Source organism: Myotis lucifugus, unplaced genomic scaffold (genome assembly GCF_000147115.1).
Source record: "Myotis lucifugus unplaced genomic scaffold, Myoluc2.0 scaffold_112, whole genome shotgun sequence".
Taxonomy (NCBI): domain Eukaryota; kingdom Metazoa; phylum Chordata; class Mammalia; order Chiroptera; family Vespertilionidae; genus Myotis; species Myotis lucifugus.
In genome coordinates this window covers 2,062,980-2,078,693 of record NW_005871160.1, presented here as the reverse complement: position 1 = coordinate 2,078,693, position 15,714 = coordinate 2,062,980, and the positions used below count along the sequence as shown (strand labels likewise).

At 45.5% G+C, this 15,714-nt stretch overlaps 1 long non-coding RNA gene across 1 annotated transcript; it reads right to left on the bottom strand.

Moving 5' to 3' along the window:
- Positions 1–787: 787 nt before the first annotated feature.
- LOC111826942 lies at positions 788–14,040 on the bottom strand. The gene is made up of 3 exons (XR_002830393.1): positions 12,393–14,040; positions 12,232–12,283; positions 788–2,689 (listed from the first exon to the last, which is right to left on the bottom strand). It is a non-coding gene; the product is annotated as an uncharacterized LOC111826942 (long non-coding RNA).
- Positions 14,041–15,714: the final 1,674 nt, after the last annotated feature.

Sequence of the window (15,714 nt, the reverse complement as noted above, 5' to 3'; positions counted from 1 at the left end):
CTAAAGCTGCTGAGGTGCTTGAGGAAATGCTCAGCGGGTGGGGAGACACAGGTAGGGAGGGGCCGAAGGCGGAGCCCCTGACACTGTAACTTCCACGGGACAGGACCGTCCAGCGCAGCCCCTGGCCGAGCAGACCTGCCTCAGCACCTGCAGGGCCCAGCAAGGTGCCACCATCCTCATTCTCCTTTTCCAAACCAGATGACCCAGGGGCAGAGCTGTGACTGGCCCGAGTCTTTCCTTCCTGCACTGGCTCGAGTCTTTCCTTCCTGCCCGTGGGGTAGAAACTGGTGAGAGAGGTGGCAGAGGGGCCACAGAGCTTAGGAGGCGATCTTCCAAGGGCCTCTCCCAGCCCCGGGCGCAGCCATCTGAAGATTTTCGCCTCCCGCTGTCCTGAGCAGGTGGAAACAAAGTGGTCGAGAGGGGCTGAGGGCAGCCTGGAGGGACACAGGGCCTTGGTGGGCCCAGCCCTCCCGTGCCAGGCAGAGGGAGCTCCCTCCCTGGGGCTCCTGGGCACAGGAGAGCGGGACAGGGAATTCCCTTCTCTCACGGGCCCTGGTGTTGTTACCTTGTTCCTTCACTTCCCCGGGGGGACTTGCATGTGGCCTGAGCCTGGTGATCTCCGTCGCCAGAAGAAGGACTGGTCCAGCCAGACCGGCTCCATTCCCTTCCCTTCACCCTCTCGGACCAGACCAACCGGCCATTTTTTTCCTCTTGAATGTAAGAGCCTTGCAGACACAAAGATCCTTTTAGCTTTTAACATATTTAATAATTTATTATTTATCTGATATTTGGGTAAATGTATTCCTCAGATCGTGCCTCTGCATCTCCCCGCTTCCAATTTGCACCTACCTGACCCGGTTTCTGTTAAAGTCCACCTCCGCCCTCCAGGCAGGGTTTCCCCTTTAACACTGTGTTATGGTCCCCATGAACTGCCAGGCTTCGTGTGCCCGGGAAGATGGCTTTCTCCCCTTTCCCGTCCTCCGGCTCACAGGCATACAGATCGTATGTGTCACTAACACAGGGTTGGTTTTCCCTGCCTTGGTTCTTTTTTCAAACATGTTTGCCCTTCAGCCTGCTATTAACCAGTTTCTTCCTACTCTGAAAAACTTGCTCTTTTAAATGTCCTCATTCAGTGTTTTCCTCGGGGATTTTACCGTTTATTATGGAGTCAAAACCAATTTTGGAGCAATCATAGATACCAAATAGTTTCATGAATCTTTTGTACCCTCCACAGCTCCTGGCACAGGGGTGGGCACACAGCGGGGACCCAGTAAATACTTGTTGCGACCACGGTGGCCGAGAAGGGATGTTCAGAAAGGCAGGGTGGGGTGTGGTGGGAGTGTCGAGGTGCGAAATCAGACTGTGTTGGTCTGATTGCTGGTTTTGTCCTGCATTTGCTGTGTGATCTTAAGCAAGTTACTCAAATGCTCTGGGCTTCTTTTCTCAGCTCTAACATGGGACTGAGAGACAGTCTGCCATCTTCCAAGGCTTGTTGTAAGGATTAAAGAAGTAAAGCACTTACGATGTTTTCTGGCAGACCGCACTCTCAAAAAACAATAACTTTTGTTATCACTGACTGCCTACTATTTGCAAGGCCGATAGGTATTAGAGATAAACTTGAATCACAGGTAGAATCAGGCAAATCGCACCTCTCTCCTCTCCCATTTAAGAGCCACATCTGATAAAGGGAATAAGAGGATCTTGATCCTGGTTGTCTACAAAGCATTCAGCTGTGTGGAAATGGCCCATCCATGAATCCCAGAGTCACCCTGTCACATCTGTGTGACCTCAAGGCCAGCATCTGTAAAATGGGGATGGTACTTCGTCTCTTGCTGGGGAGAGAACCCACAATCTCTGCTCTCAAATCTATCACCTTCGTTCAAATAATTTCTTGACTCATTTGTCTAAAATGAATCACCCACAGACCAATGGGGAACAGTCGCTAAGGAGCCAACAATAGGAGCCATCCAGTCCTCTATCAGGATGGGTGGACTCGGGTGGCAGAGACAGCAATGCCCACTAGGGGGCGAGCGCGTTCATTCATTGTCCCCAGTGGTGGATCAGTCCCAGGATTGGGAAGGGAAGCTGGCATATCCTGGTACCTACTCCAGCCCCACCTGTGTGTGTATTACCACTGCCCAAGCTTGGGAAGTTGTATTAACCCCATATCGTACCTGGGAGATCTGAAGCTAACCTGCGCAGGATCACAGAGCTAAGAGGAGAAACTGCAATGGAACCCCAATTTCTTACTCTACCAGGCTGCCCCCCAGGACCCCAGGAGAGGGCTGCACTCAACTCTGCCTGGAGGAAGGGAAGGTGTGCAGAAACCTGAAATGTACACACTCACACAATGGTGTGCCCCGTGCATCTCCCCTATCACCACAAAGGAGCATCAGTTTAGGCCTACATTTCCCAAAGTGTGTTCCATAGAACATAAGTCCTTGGGGGGGGTGGGGGGTGCTCTCTGAAAAGGGTCTAGGGTTGTACAATCCATGAAATGTGACCTTCACTATTTTCTCTGAAATACAACATACACAGTCATTTGTTAAAGGTCCTGAGAAGTCCTGCAGCAAAGAAACGGGTCTGCTGGATTTTGTTGAAGCCGGTCAGCATTTCCTCGGCCTCTTTGACATCAGGGTTTTCACAGACATATGACATCCTTTAATGTTCACTCTGAGAAATGCTGGTTCTGTCAAATAAGGAAGAGAATGAAAGTGACGAGCTAAGACTTTAAACACTTGCATAGTGAATAGATACAGATGCCTCAAGGACAGAGAAAAATGTGTCCGTGCAAGATACATATGGGAAGTCCAAGTTATGAAACAAAAACTGAACCAGAACTGGAGAGAAACCTATAGTCTTTACATTATGCAAAACCATTTCAGCATTCGCCAGGACTCCCAGATAGAATCCAGAAGACAAAATAAATAAAATCGCCATCAAGTTGTTTCACACCAGGGGGCTCAGAGCTAAGGAATTAGCACAGAATGCGAGTTTATTCATGAAGTTGCTCTGTTCACTAACATAACCAGAGGTTTTGCTACGGCTGTGCATTTGAGTAGCTTAGAAGAGTGCAGTCCATGTAGCACTATTCATAATAGCCAAGACGTGGAAAGAGCCTGGGTGTCCACTGACAGATGAATGGATAAAGGAAATGTCACACACACACACACACACACACACACAAATACTACTCAGCCATAAAAAAGAAATCCTGGCATCTGGGACACCATTGATGGATCTGGAAGACATTATAGTAAGTGAAATATGTCAAACAGAGAAAGGCAAATAAATACTGTATGACCTCACTTATATGTGGAATTAAAAAAAAAAAAACCTCATAGAAAAGAGATCAGATTTGTGGTACCAGTGATGAGAGGTGGAGGGTGGAGGAATTGAATGAAGGTGGTCAAATAGTACAAACTTCCAATCACAAGGTAAGTAAGTACCAGGATGTTCTGCATGACATGATGACGTCGTTAACACTCCTCTATTTGAAAGTTGCTGAGTTAAACCCTAAAGGTTCGCATCACAAGGAGAAAAAGATTTTTATAAATATATGAGGTGGTGATGTTAACCTATTGTGATAATCATTTACCACTAAATACAGGTCACTGTGCTGTCCACCTGAAACTTATACTGTGCTGTGTCTCAATCACATCTCAATAAAACTGCAAAAATGTAAACCAGTACTTAAAGGATTACCAGTAAAATAAAATTGAGAACTGTAAATAGATTGATAGATAAAAGTTATCAACACACACAGAGAAGGAAAAAAAAGGAAAAAAAAGGAAAGAAAAAGTAGAGTCCCGAGGGACAGCTGGTCCCACGGCTGGCTCTGCAGTCTGCTCTCTCCAGTTCAGTGAGAGGCCACGGGAGACAAGGCAGGGCCCAGCTGCTGCTCCCGGCTGCAGCAGCTGTGGGACTGAGCTGAGTAGACCCTTGGTCAGCACAGAGCCCAGCAGCTTGCGCTGACCTCATGCTCCAGGACCACACGGAATAGAAGTACTTGCTGTTCTTGGCTGGGTAAAGCCAGGTGCAAATCCATCGGTCCGCCTCCTTTCAACAGGTGTGGTCTAATTTCCCTCCCCTGGAAACAGAGCCGGCTTGACCAAGAAGCTATGGTGGCACTTACGCTCAGGGACTTCTGGGGCTAGATCATAGGAACCATTGCAGCTTCTGGCACAGTCCCTTGGACCCCAGCCACTCTGTGTGAGGAAGACCAAGCTGCCCAAGGAAGGGCCAGGGGGAGCTCGGGCTGTCAGCCAGGTGAGGGCCCCATCTTGGCAGTGGATCTGCCTGCCCTCTCAAGCCATTTCAGCCAGGGAGTTACTAACTAGCCATCCTCCAAGCCTTCCCTCAATCACCTGACCCTACATTCACAGAATATAGCAATGGTTGTTATAACCCACTGAATTTGAGGTCATTTGTTAAAAATTAGTAGATGACTAGAACACAATTTCTTTGAGTTTCTACTATCTGGTAGGCACCAAAGTAGGTGCTTGGTTATCTGCCATCTTCCTAAGAGCCTTCATGAGGTAGGTAAGTAATCATACAAATGTGAGGATTAAATTAAGACTTTGGCCTCAGGCATATTAAGAAACTCACCCAGCCCTGGCCAGTGGGGCTCAGTTGGTTGAGCATCGTCCCTGAGCAAAGATCACCAGTTGAATTCCCGGTCAGGGCACAGGCCCAGGTTGCAGGTTGGGTCCCCGGTCACAGTGTGTGCCAGAGGAAACATCTCTCTCTCTCTCTCTCTCTCTCTCTCTCTCTCTCTCTCTCCTTCCCTCCTTCTCTTTTCCTCTCTCTAAAAAAAAATCAATAAAAAACATATTAAAAAAAAAACTCACCCAAAGTCACACGGGAACTCTGTTTTGTCTGTCTCCAATATCTTTTATGATAAGGAAAGCCCTTTAGGGGAAGAATCCACAAAATACGCTAGGGATCATATAGGTGGGAGAAGAGTAGAGTGAATGGCGAGTGTGTCTGGGTACACCTCAGATTCCCCCTGAAAAGAAAAGTTGTAGGCGATCAGAATTTTCATGAACATATGGTCTCCTGGCTGCAGTGTGACCCGGCTCTGGGACTGAATAGAAGAAAAAGGAGGGAATGCTTTCACAATGCACATTTGTTTCCATAGGTCCTACTATGTGTCACCATTGCTTCAGGTACTTCACCTGCCAGGTGACCCCAGGCACGTTTCCTTACATTTGTGCTTCATTGTTTACAAACTACTTTACCCACATGCTCAGTTAGTCATGAGAGCAGATGCTTGCCCTGGGGAGCAAACAGAGCCAAATCAATCACCCAATAATTCATATTTATCAGGCACCACCTATGTGATTGAGAAATAGGACTCACCCTTGCTTCCCTGGCACCACTGGCTTGCTGGTTTCCCTTTGCTCTCTTTGTATGTTGTATTGTAATGGCTTAAAGGTGTTTCTCACGTGAGTCTGTAAGTTTCTCTTGCATACCCAGAGCCTAAGTGCAGTGCTTGGGGCTGAAGAGGCAAGTGCTTCCAGTGGGATGGAAAGAAGAAAGGGAGGAAGGGAGGAAGGGAGGAAGGGAGGGAGGGAGGGAGGGAGGGAGGGAGGAAGGGAAGGAGGAAGGGAGACCGGGAGGGAGGGAGGGAGGAAATGAGTTCTGGAAGCCAGGTCCAAAATGGGTCTTTCGGGCTAAAATCAAGGTGTCGACAGATTGGCATTCCTTCAGAGCAGAACCTTGCCTCCTCTAGATCTCAGAAGTCGCCTCCATTCCTTGGCTCGAGCCCCCTCCTTGAATCATTCCAACCTCTCTGTTTTGGTCATCATGTCCCTTTCTGTGTCCCTCCTGCCTCCCTCTTATGAGGACCCTTATGGTTACTGTGGGCCACTGAATATTCCAGGATAATCTGCTCCTCTCAAAACCCTCCCTCATACCTGCAAAGCCCCATTGGAATGTAAGCTAATATATCTGCAGGTCCTAACAATTCACTGGGTGCTTGATTTGGCTACGGACTCTGCTCTTCTACACATATTACACACTTCTTTGCGTAATACAAATGTCTGGGGTAGATGCTACTACTATTCCCACTTCACTGATGACAAAATTAAAACATCAAGTAACTTCCTCAGTGGGCCCAGGATTTGAATCCAAGTCTGTCTCATCAGCAAGAGTCCATGATTTTAACCCAATGATTCCCAACCCTTGATTTACTTTAGAACCAAATACGAAGTTTTGGGAAAAAAATTTGTTTGGAACCCAAATGTCTAGATTTTGATTTATTCGGTCTGAGGTGAGGGCCAGGTTGAGAACTATTAACCAGATTTTAAAAGAGCCCCTCATTAAAAAAAATTGGAAAATTGCTCACCTCTCATTCCACGTTCATGCACAGAAATGCAAGGATGAATTCATATAGCTGTATAACAAACTAAAATAAGATGGCTGGCTTCATAATGTGTGGTAAATGACATTCTTAAGCAATTACATGTTGATCTTGGTTATTCATACTATTTTATATTAAACATGAACATATTTATGCTTGATTAGCAATTTTTTAAAAAATCTGAATTTTAAAGGTGTAGTATTCTGATAACACATCCTTTTGGATTGCTGTTTTTTTTGTTGTTGAGAAAAGATATAATGTAAATTAGGGATAATGAATCAAACAATGAAAATAGACAGCTCTGGTAAAACAACATCTAGCCAACAATTCCACCCAAACAGGAGGAAGTTAACTTCCAAATTGCCAGGGGAGTTAGGGCTTTGTTATGTTGAAGTTTATATTTTGGTGACTTTTTTGCAAGGTCAAGGTCATTGAGAAAGGTCAAGGATATAGTGGGGATGATTTATATTTTCCCCTTTAAACTCAGAATAAGAATAATTAACCCTTAAGTTGGGCAACTCATCTTCAGCAAGTAGGTACTCCTATCCAATTTCTAGATCTAAGCTGAAATTGTCACTGTACATTAAAGTAGCATTTTGTGCCTCTAAAATAATTTTCTCATCTGCTTATTAGCTAGCTGTGTGACCTGGGACACTGAATATCTCTCAGGCTTACTTTCTATATTGAGCAATAGAAATAATACCCAAGGTTCTTCCCAGTGCTACTTAGAATTGAATGAGTTCATTTGTGCAATTAGTGCCAGGAACAGAGAAGGGACTCACTAAGTAGCAATTTCCCCCTTTTCTATGAATGCTCATGTTAGGTTAGTGGAAATAGGGCATGACTCAAACATATTCTTGAAGGATCTTGGGGCTATCTTTTTCCCATTAAAGTTTGAAAGTATTCCTTTTAAATACTCTATTCAAATTGTACCCTCACCATAAGCCTTGTTGATTGGCTCAGGCCCTGTGTCAAATAGCACAAGACCACATAAGACCTGCATGCGTGTGTGTACATCAGTCAGGATGGGCTAAGTTATACTGCAATAACAAATATCCCCAAAATTCAGTGGCTCCCACAGCACGTTTATTTCTTGCTCATCTCCATCTGTGGTCACCACACTCTGGTATGTTGTCATGGCAGAGGGAAAGGGAGAAGGGATATTGATATTGATATTGATACTGATACTGATATTGATATTGATATTGATATTGATATTGACTTACCGCTTCTACTCAGATGTAACCATGCCACTTTTGCTCTGTCCCATTGGCCCTACCTAACTTCAAGGGAGATATGAAAACCTACCACATGCCTGGAACCAGAAATAGTTGGAGAATTGCATTAATGACAACCACAGGGATCTTAGTTTATAGAGCATTTGTCACAATGATTATCCAATGTAATTCTCACATATCCAAGATGGCAATCAATTAATTAAATGTGATAATTATAAGGTGTCATCAAACACCCACAAAACAGAAAACCCAATATAAACAGTTTGAATAACTGCCCACTATTCTGAGTGAAAGCACCTTGAGTCTATGAAATAGGTGTGAACCTGCTGTTTGCTAAGGTTTTCCTGCCTCTTCATGTTTCTTGTGAATGGAATTCTCATTTTGCTGTTTGTTTGTAAAATGGCCTCTGAGTGATGGCCTATTACATTATCACCTTAAATATTGTGATCTTGCAATATTGGAGGAAAAACTGGCCTTCCCCCTAACCCCCCTTAAAATAGCCCAGCATGCATCATTAACACATCACGTCTTGGGGAGATTTAATTTGGACTGTATCGTGATTTTTGCCATAAGGACTGACTTTAGATTCTGAGGGAAGATGAGGCGCTACTTTATCCCTGCCCAATAGCAGAGGAGATAAACAAAAGCTCAACAGTCAAGTAATAGGACACTGAGCAAGAAGGTGGCTCAGCAACCCCATCTCCTCAAGGCAGGTCCCTGTGAAGGGATAGCTTAGATTCATCTGAAGACTGTGTGGCTCCCCTCAGCTGGCTCCCGGCTCAGTGTCACAGCCACCTCGTCTGTCCACAGGGAAGATGAGAGTGTGAGAGGCATGAGGCTAAGAGCCGGCTTCACTGTTCTAAGTTAACCTGGGCAAGGAAGTGTTTTGGTTTCAAAGCCTGACAGCTAGGTGTCAGGCATCTGGGGAAAAGAAAAGAGAGAGGGTTTATCAAGCCCATTTAATTATGCCAACAGAGCTCAAGTGAGATTTGTTAAAAGATGGACAATTGGATGGCCCATGTATGTCAATGTCAGGGAAAGCTCACTAAACTTCACTCCTCTGATCACATCAATAAATATTTATCTTTTCTACATCTACACAAATAATTCATTAGCCGGCACTATGATGTGACCGCAATATTTTCTCTCAATTTAAAGATTAAGGGGGAGTGGTCAACTTCTAGATCCAGATAACCTGAAAACTTCCTGTAACACCTGGAAATGAGGGGGAATAAATATAACATATAATAAATATAAATATATGTAATATCTTTCAAAATGCATAGCTTAGCAAGTCAGAAAAAAATAGGGGAAACCTCCAGGATGAGGATGGAAGGACTAAAAATTCAAATATGGACGTGTGACTGTGTGTGCTTTTGACATTTGCCAAACTTGGCAAGACGGGCAGGAGGAAAGGGAGTAAAGGGTGGAGTAGAACTGCAATTTCTATATAAATCCTGGGCCTTCAAAAGAGCACATCCCAAGTGGCACAGATATGACAATGAGGTTCATCTTTGCAGTGGGGCAAGGTGGATTAAGAGAAAGAACATTGCTCTAGATATAGTTGGCTTTGGGGCCCCACTCTCCCCACCTCCACCCCCACCTTCAAGAGTTCAAAGCCAGCTCTCTCACTTACTAGTCCTAGACCTTACTTAGGTTACATAACCTCACTGCACCTCACTTTCCATGGCTGGGCTGTTGTGAAGAACTGATAAATTTAGTGCCTAAGTGCAGAATTAGCACAGTACCTGGTACATAAAAGTCATGTTCAAAAAATGGTAGGGCAAATCAAAACATGTTTTTCTTCCACAATTATACAGTTTTCCTTAAGAAAGTCAAGAATGGTAATGTATTATCTGAAAAATTATGAGAAATATACTTCATCTTTAGTTGTAAAGGACTAAGATTTCACATCTATATCAGATGCTAATCAAATGATCAGAAAAAAGGCTGAAATTAACAAAGGTTAAAACTTCCTCCAGCCCGGCCCATGGCTCAGTGGTTAAGTGTTGACCTATGAAACAGGAGGTCATAGTTTGATTCCCGGTCAGGGCACATGGATTGCAAGCTCGATCCCCACTATGAGGTGTGCAGGAGACAGCCAATCAATGATTCCTCTCATCACTGATGTTTCTCTCTCTCTCCCTTCCTCTGTGAAATAAATTAAAAAATATATTAAAAAACAAAACAAAAAACTTCCTCCACAGTTAAATCACTCCATTAATACACACAAATGTTTTGAGTAACTATTATCCAAATTCTTTTAATGCCATTGGCATAATTGAAAAAGTTTTTTGTTTACTAGAGGAAAGCAGAAATCAACTGGAACTATACATAAAAGCTACAATCTACATATATAAAGAGCCAGGGGCTGTCACATCCGAAACAACCAAACGGACAACCAAACAGGCTGAGTGGGACGACCAGGCCGGCAGGGGGGTTAGTGAGGGACAACCGAACGACTGAACAAGCAGGCTGAGTGGGGCAAAAAAGCCGGCAGGGGAGTTAGTGAGGGATGACCAAATGACTGAACAGCAGGCTGTGTGGGGCAATCAGGCCAGCAGGGGGTGCATTTGGGGGCAAACAGGCCTGCAGGGAGGGCAGTTGGGGGTGACCAGGTTGGCGGGGGAGCCAGTTAGGGGCGATCAGGCAAGCAGGCAGGTGAGCAGTTAGGAGCCAGCAGTCCTGGATTGTGAGAGGGACATTAGACTGCTGGTTTAGGCCCTGGGGATCGGGCCTAAACCGGCAGTCGGACATCCCCTGAGGGGTCCCAGATTGGAGAGGGTGCAGGCTGGGCTGAGGGGAACCCCCCCCCCCATGCACGAATTTTGTGCACTGGGCCTGTAATTTATATATATAAAAGCCAAGCGACCAGAACGCCAGAATGACGGAAACAACCAGAATGACAGGAACAACCAGTTTCTTTGACACATACTGTGGCTCCGATCAGCCCCACCCCCACCCCATTTGGGGGCGGGGCTGGGCAGCCGACCTCCTGCACGCCCCCGGCCCCCGGCCCAGCCCTGATTGGCCCCAATCGGGGCGGGCCGGCTAGACCCCACCCTTGCATTAATTTGTGCACTGGGCCTCTAGTGTATATAGAACTGCAGGTGGGGGGAAAGCCAGCCCTTAGAATGAAAAAATAACAAACTGAATGACCTTGAAGAGAACCTTGTTATCTCAGGGCCTTGGTTTTCTTCAAAAAGGAAGGTTTGAAATCGGTGACTTCTGAGGTCCCTTCCAGCACTGGTTTTATGACAGCTGTTGCAATTGCAACAGAAACTATCCATCCATGTGGCCCACCCATTCCACAAAAACAGCACGCAGAGTATCATTTTAAGAGCCAGAGTCAAATTCTTGTTTTGCATTTTTAAGTGCTACATGACTGCTAAGGTTAAAACTCTTCTCTGTCGAAAATCAAAAAGGTTGAATTATCAGGATAAAACCCATCACCACTGCAAACCAGAGTGGATTTTCAACCTAGTAGAAAATGTGAATTGACAAAGCAAGCAAAAATTAGCTCAAATAGCTACCGTCCTCCTCTCGAAGTGGTAAAAGCTTGGTGGGTTAAGTGTTCACTGTTTATGCGACAGGAAGCAATGAGGCTGGAAGCATGAATGTGATATGCCTGGAAACTAGATCTTCATGTGGCAGGGAGGGAGTCTTCTCCAAGGAAAAATAACACAACTAAAAATTAAAAATTCTTAATCAGAATTGTTTTCATAGGATTTTAATATTTTGGGGGGGGGGGTGATGCATGGAGGTAAATCACCAACTGTCAATCATGTGTTTGCAAATTTTGATTTTTACAGTCACTGGATTTATACACTCTTAGAGCTGTTTCTCCATGTACACAAACAGTGAACGACATTGTCCAAATAACTTTTGAGTAAAGTGGAACTTAGAAAGAAAAATCACTTGAGAAATCAAATCTCATAGAATGGAAATACTTTAACCACAGCATTCACACATCCCAAATGCTTATCTAAACAGAGGCAATGCAATTAAACTGCCTTCACTCAAAATGGTGTCAGAAGGCAACTACCCTATTTACTAGCCACTGATAAGTTATGACAACACTATTTCACAGCCTGTCACTGTATTTCTTTTAACCCCAGGGTGCTAGGATTCAGGATTTCCTCAACACTAGGACTTATCTCAAATGCTTTACTGCAAAACGTTAAAAAAAGAAAAGAAAAGAAAAAAAAACTTGGGTTGCAATGCCATATTCAGAAACAAGATAATGACTTGGAAATAAAAAGTGGGAAAGTGATGAACTGCCATTTATCAGTTTTTCTAAGTTTTCTATTTTTTAATAGAGAGAAAAACTTTAAACTTAAAACATAAATCTAGCAGGCCTAGAAATTCTTTGGGAAACCCCCAAAACACAGAAAACTTTTAGGTTACATCTAGTAGGTCTTTGTATTGTTCCAATATAATAATAAAAAGTATGACTTTATGATCAATAGTGCTTATAGTTACTAACCAGATAAATTTGGCAAAAGATACCTAATATTCCTTCTCACAATGAAAATGAATTTCGAAAAAATGATTCTCTAGATATCATGTCTATATAAACACTATCAGTATTATTGTTTAATATAAAATATAGTAAGCGAATATCCTTACTTATGTCATTGAATTAGTTTTCTTTCTTCTCTTATAGGACTGGAGAAAGATGCTACAGAAGAAAAATAATTGTTACTGCCAAACAGTTCAAAAAGTCTGAGTGCTCCTGCTACCTAACTGCACTGCCCCCCACCCTGCAGACAAATACTTTGGCCACTTACTTGCAATCAGACACCGACTTCAGCAGATCACAGCACAGCATCTGTAACAGTCACAGGTACCACACTGTCAATTCACAGACATAGTGTGGATTATCCACGAAAAGCTTGGGATTCCTTCAATACATTCTTTCTGGAAACTTCCCTGCAAGCATCCCTGACATATAATCAGGGAAGGAAAGCATTCAGGTTACCTAAATCTTGTCATATTCATAGCAGTATCATTGTTTACACAGGGGAATCTCTTTCCAGGTGACTTTAAGAATCCTAGAGTCGGGGTTTAAGCAAGACAGACCTCTCTGGACAGAGGTCACAATAAATATTTCAGAGTCCAAGTAAAGACTGGGCTTAGTCAGCCCCCAAGAAATACCTCCCACTTACAGGTACATCCACTGGACCAGGTATTACTTATATGTATTATTTCGTTTAGTGAAATCAATCCTTTGGCAAAGTTTTTAAACCAACCCCCCCTTTATAAACAAGGAGGCAGGTTAGGTAAGTCACAAATCCACGATCTCACTGCTGGATAAGGGCAGACTTGGGATTTAAAACCAATCAGTTCATTACCTTACTCCTTGGACAACCTGGTTTCTGGCCTACTGGGTAAAAGGACAGGCCTAAGAACTTCCACCATCTCAGTGAGGAAGGAAACAGCACTATTAAAAAGAAAACACAAGAAACCACAGCAGCAGTTTTAAATATCTGCTGAAAAGGAGCACACCAGGCCTAGGGTTAGGTACGCGGGACACAGTGACATATGGCTTGGCTCCAGCCCTTCCTAAGGTCAGCCGCAGAGTCCATGACGATCACCGTGACGGCCCAAGTCCTGGGAAAAGGCATTTCATGTGAATAAGCAAGAAGACATGTGCTTCATTTTGGTTTGGAAGTATTTTTCATCCTAACACTGAACAAGTGACTTTTGGATTCTGTTCACTTCTGACTAGGATGTCACTGATCCATTCTAAAACATAATCAAGAAACGGTTGAGCTGAAAATCCATGCTGTAATAAAGAAGCAGGTCACAAGTAACACAAGATCGCCTTTTCAGACCGCTGTCTACACACACTTAGAAACCTGGGATGCAGTGCAGTTTCCTTCCCCATTTTCTTGTGAACATTAAACCAGAATGGAGAACCAGACTCACCTCACTCACACAGGTGACTAATAGGTAATGTGGGTGAAATGTTCTAAACTTGTGATGAGCACCGCAATCTTAGAACCAGGCAGCGAATCAAGGACTCCATTCAGGCTTCATGGATGCAAACTCCCCAGTACACAGCCCAGGGTAAACGCATGAAGTCCAGGAGTGGTTAGAGGCAGAGCGAGGAAGGCCAGCTCTGCTGGTAAACAGCCACATGACCTTGGACCTCAGAACTTCTGGAAAAAAATGGGAATAATGCAATCTACCATAGAGTTATGAGGTTCAGTTCTGATCAAGGACTATGAAGAGTTCCTGTAAATTACTTGAAAAGTTGCTGTTGATTGCTTCCTTTCTACACCAGGCCCCATCATTTCTACTCCTTCAGTCTGTCTACCTTACTATTTCTTGGTGAAAATATGACTAGACTACAACTGTCCAAGAGCTATCTGTTCCTTGAAAAAGTCCTCTGTATTAAAAGGCACCAATATTATTATACTAGAGGTCCAGTGCACGAAATTCATGTACAGGGGTAGGGGGCGTTCCTCAGCCCTGCCTGCACCCTGTCGAATCCAGGACCCCTTGGAGGATGTCTGACTGCCGGGATGGGGGCCTAAACTGGCAGTCGGACATCCCTCTCACAATCCAGGGCCGCTGGCTCCTAACTGCTCGCCTGCTTGCCGGCCTGATCACCCCCTAACTGGCTCCCTGCCTGCCTGATCACCCCTAACTGCCCCTGCTTGCTGGCCTGGTCGCCCAACTGGCCCCCTGCCAGCCTGGTCGCCCCCTAACTGCCCCCATGCCAGCCTGGTCACACCCTAACTGTCTGGAAGCTGGATGTCTGGAAGATGTCCAGTCGACTTGGTCTAAATGGTATATTACCCTTTTATTAGTATAGATTCTCTACCAGAGGCCTGGTGCACGAATTCGTGCATGGGTGGGATCCCTCAGCCTATCCAGCAATCGGGGCCAATCGGGGCCTGCCAGCCGAGAGGAGGGACTGCAAGGAGGTTGGCCGGCTGTGGGAGAGCACTGACCACCAGGGAGCAGCTCCTGCATTGAGTGTCTGCCCCCTTGTGGTCAGTACATATCATAGTGACCAGTCAACCAGTTCGATTGACCGGTTGTAACGGTTGTTTAGGCTTTTATATAAATACTAGAGGCCCGGTGCACAAAAATTTGTGCACTCAGGGGTAGGGGGGTCCCTCAGCCCGGCCTGTGCCCTCTCACAGTCTAGGACCCCTCGGGGGTGATCACTTGCTGGCTTAGGCCTGCTCCCCGGGGGATTGGGCCTAAGATGGCAATCAGACATCCCTCTGGCAGCCCGGCAGCCCTCGGGGAATGTCCATTTGCCAGTGGGAAGCAGACCTAAGCTGCAGTCAGACATCCTTAGCACTGCTGAGGAGGTGGGAGAGGCTCCCACCACCACCGCTGTACTGGCAGCAGTCAGCCTGGCTTGTGGCTGAACAGAGCTCCCCACTGTGAGAGCGAACTGACCACCAGAGGGCAGCTCCTGCATTGAGCGTCTGCCCCCTGGTGGTCAGTGTGTGTCATAGTGACCAGTCATTCCCAGTCTTTCTGCTGTTAGGGTCAGTTTGCATATTACCCTTTTACTATATAGGATAGAGGCCTGGTGCAAGGGTGGGGGCCGGCTGGTTTGCCCTGAAGGGTGATCCAGATCAGGGTGGGGGTCCCGCTTGGGTGCCTGGCCAACCTGGATGACGGGCTGATGGCTGTTTGCAGCTGGTCACACCCCCTTCAGGGTGGAGGTCCCCACTGGGGGTGCCTGGCCAGCCTGGTTGAGGGGCTGGGGGCTGTTTTCAGGCTGGTGGGCAACTGAAGCTCCCAGCCTCTTTTTTTTTCTTTTTGTTTTATTCTGGGATTTATTTACCTTCTATAGCTGTCACTGGAGCTGAGAGCCCGCTCCAGCTCTGAGGCTGTTGCCGGCTGAAAGCAGGTACCTGGGGTTTGTTTAGCTTCTATAATTGCAACATTGTTGCATCCGGAGCTCGGAGCTCAGAGCTGAGTGCGCAGGCGGGGAACCTTGGCTTCCTCCATCACTGGAGCAAGCAAGCCTTATGTTCGCTTCAGCTGCGTGGCTGCCGGCGGCCATCTTTGTTGGCAGTTAATTTGCATATTGCCCTGATTAGTCAATGGGAAGAGTAGCGAAGTTACGGTTAATTACCA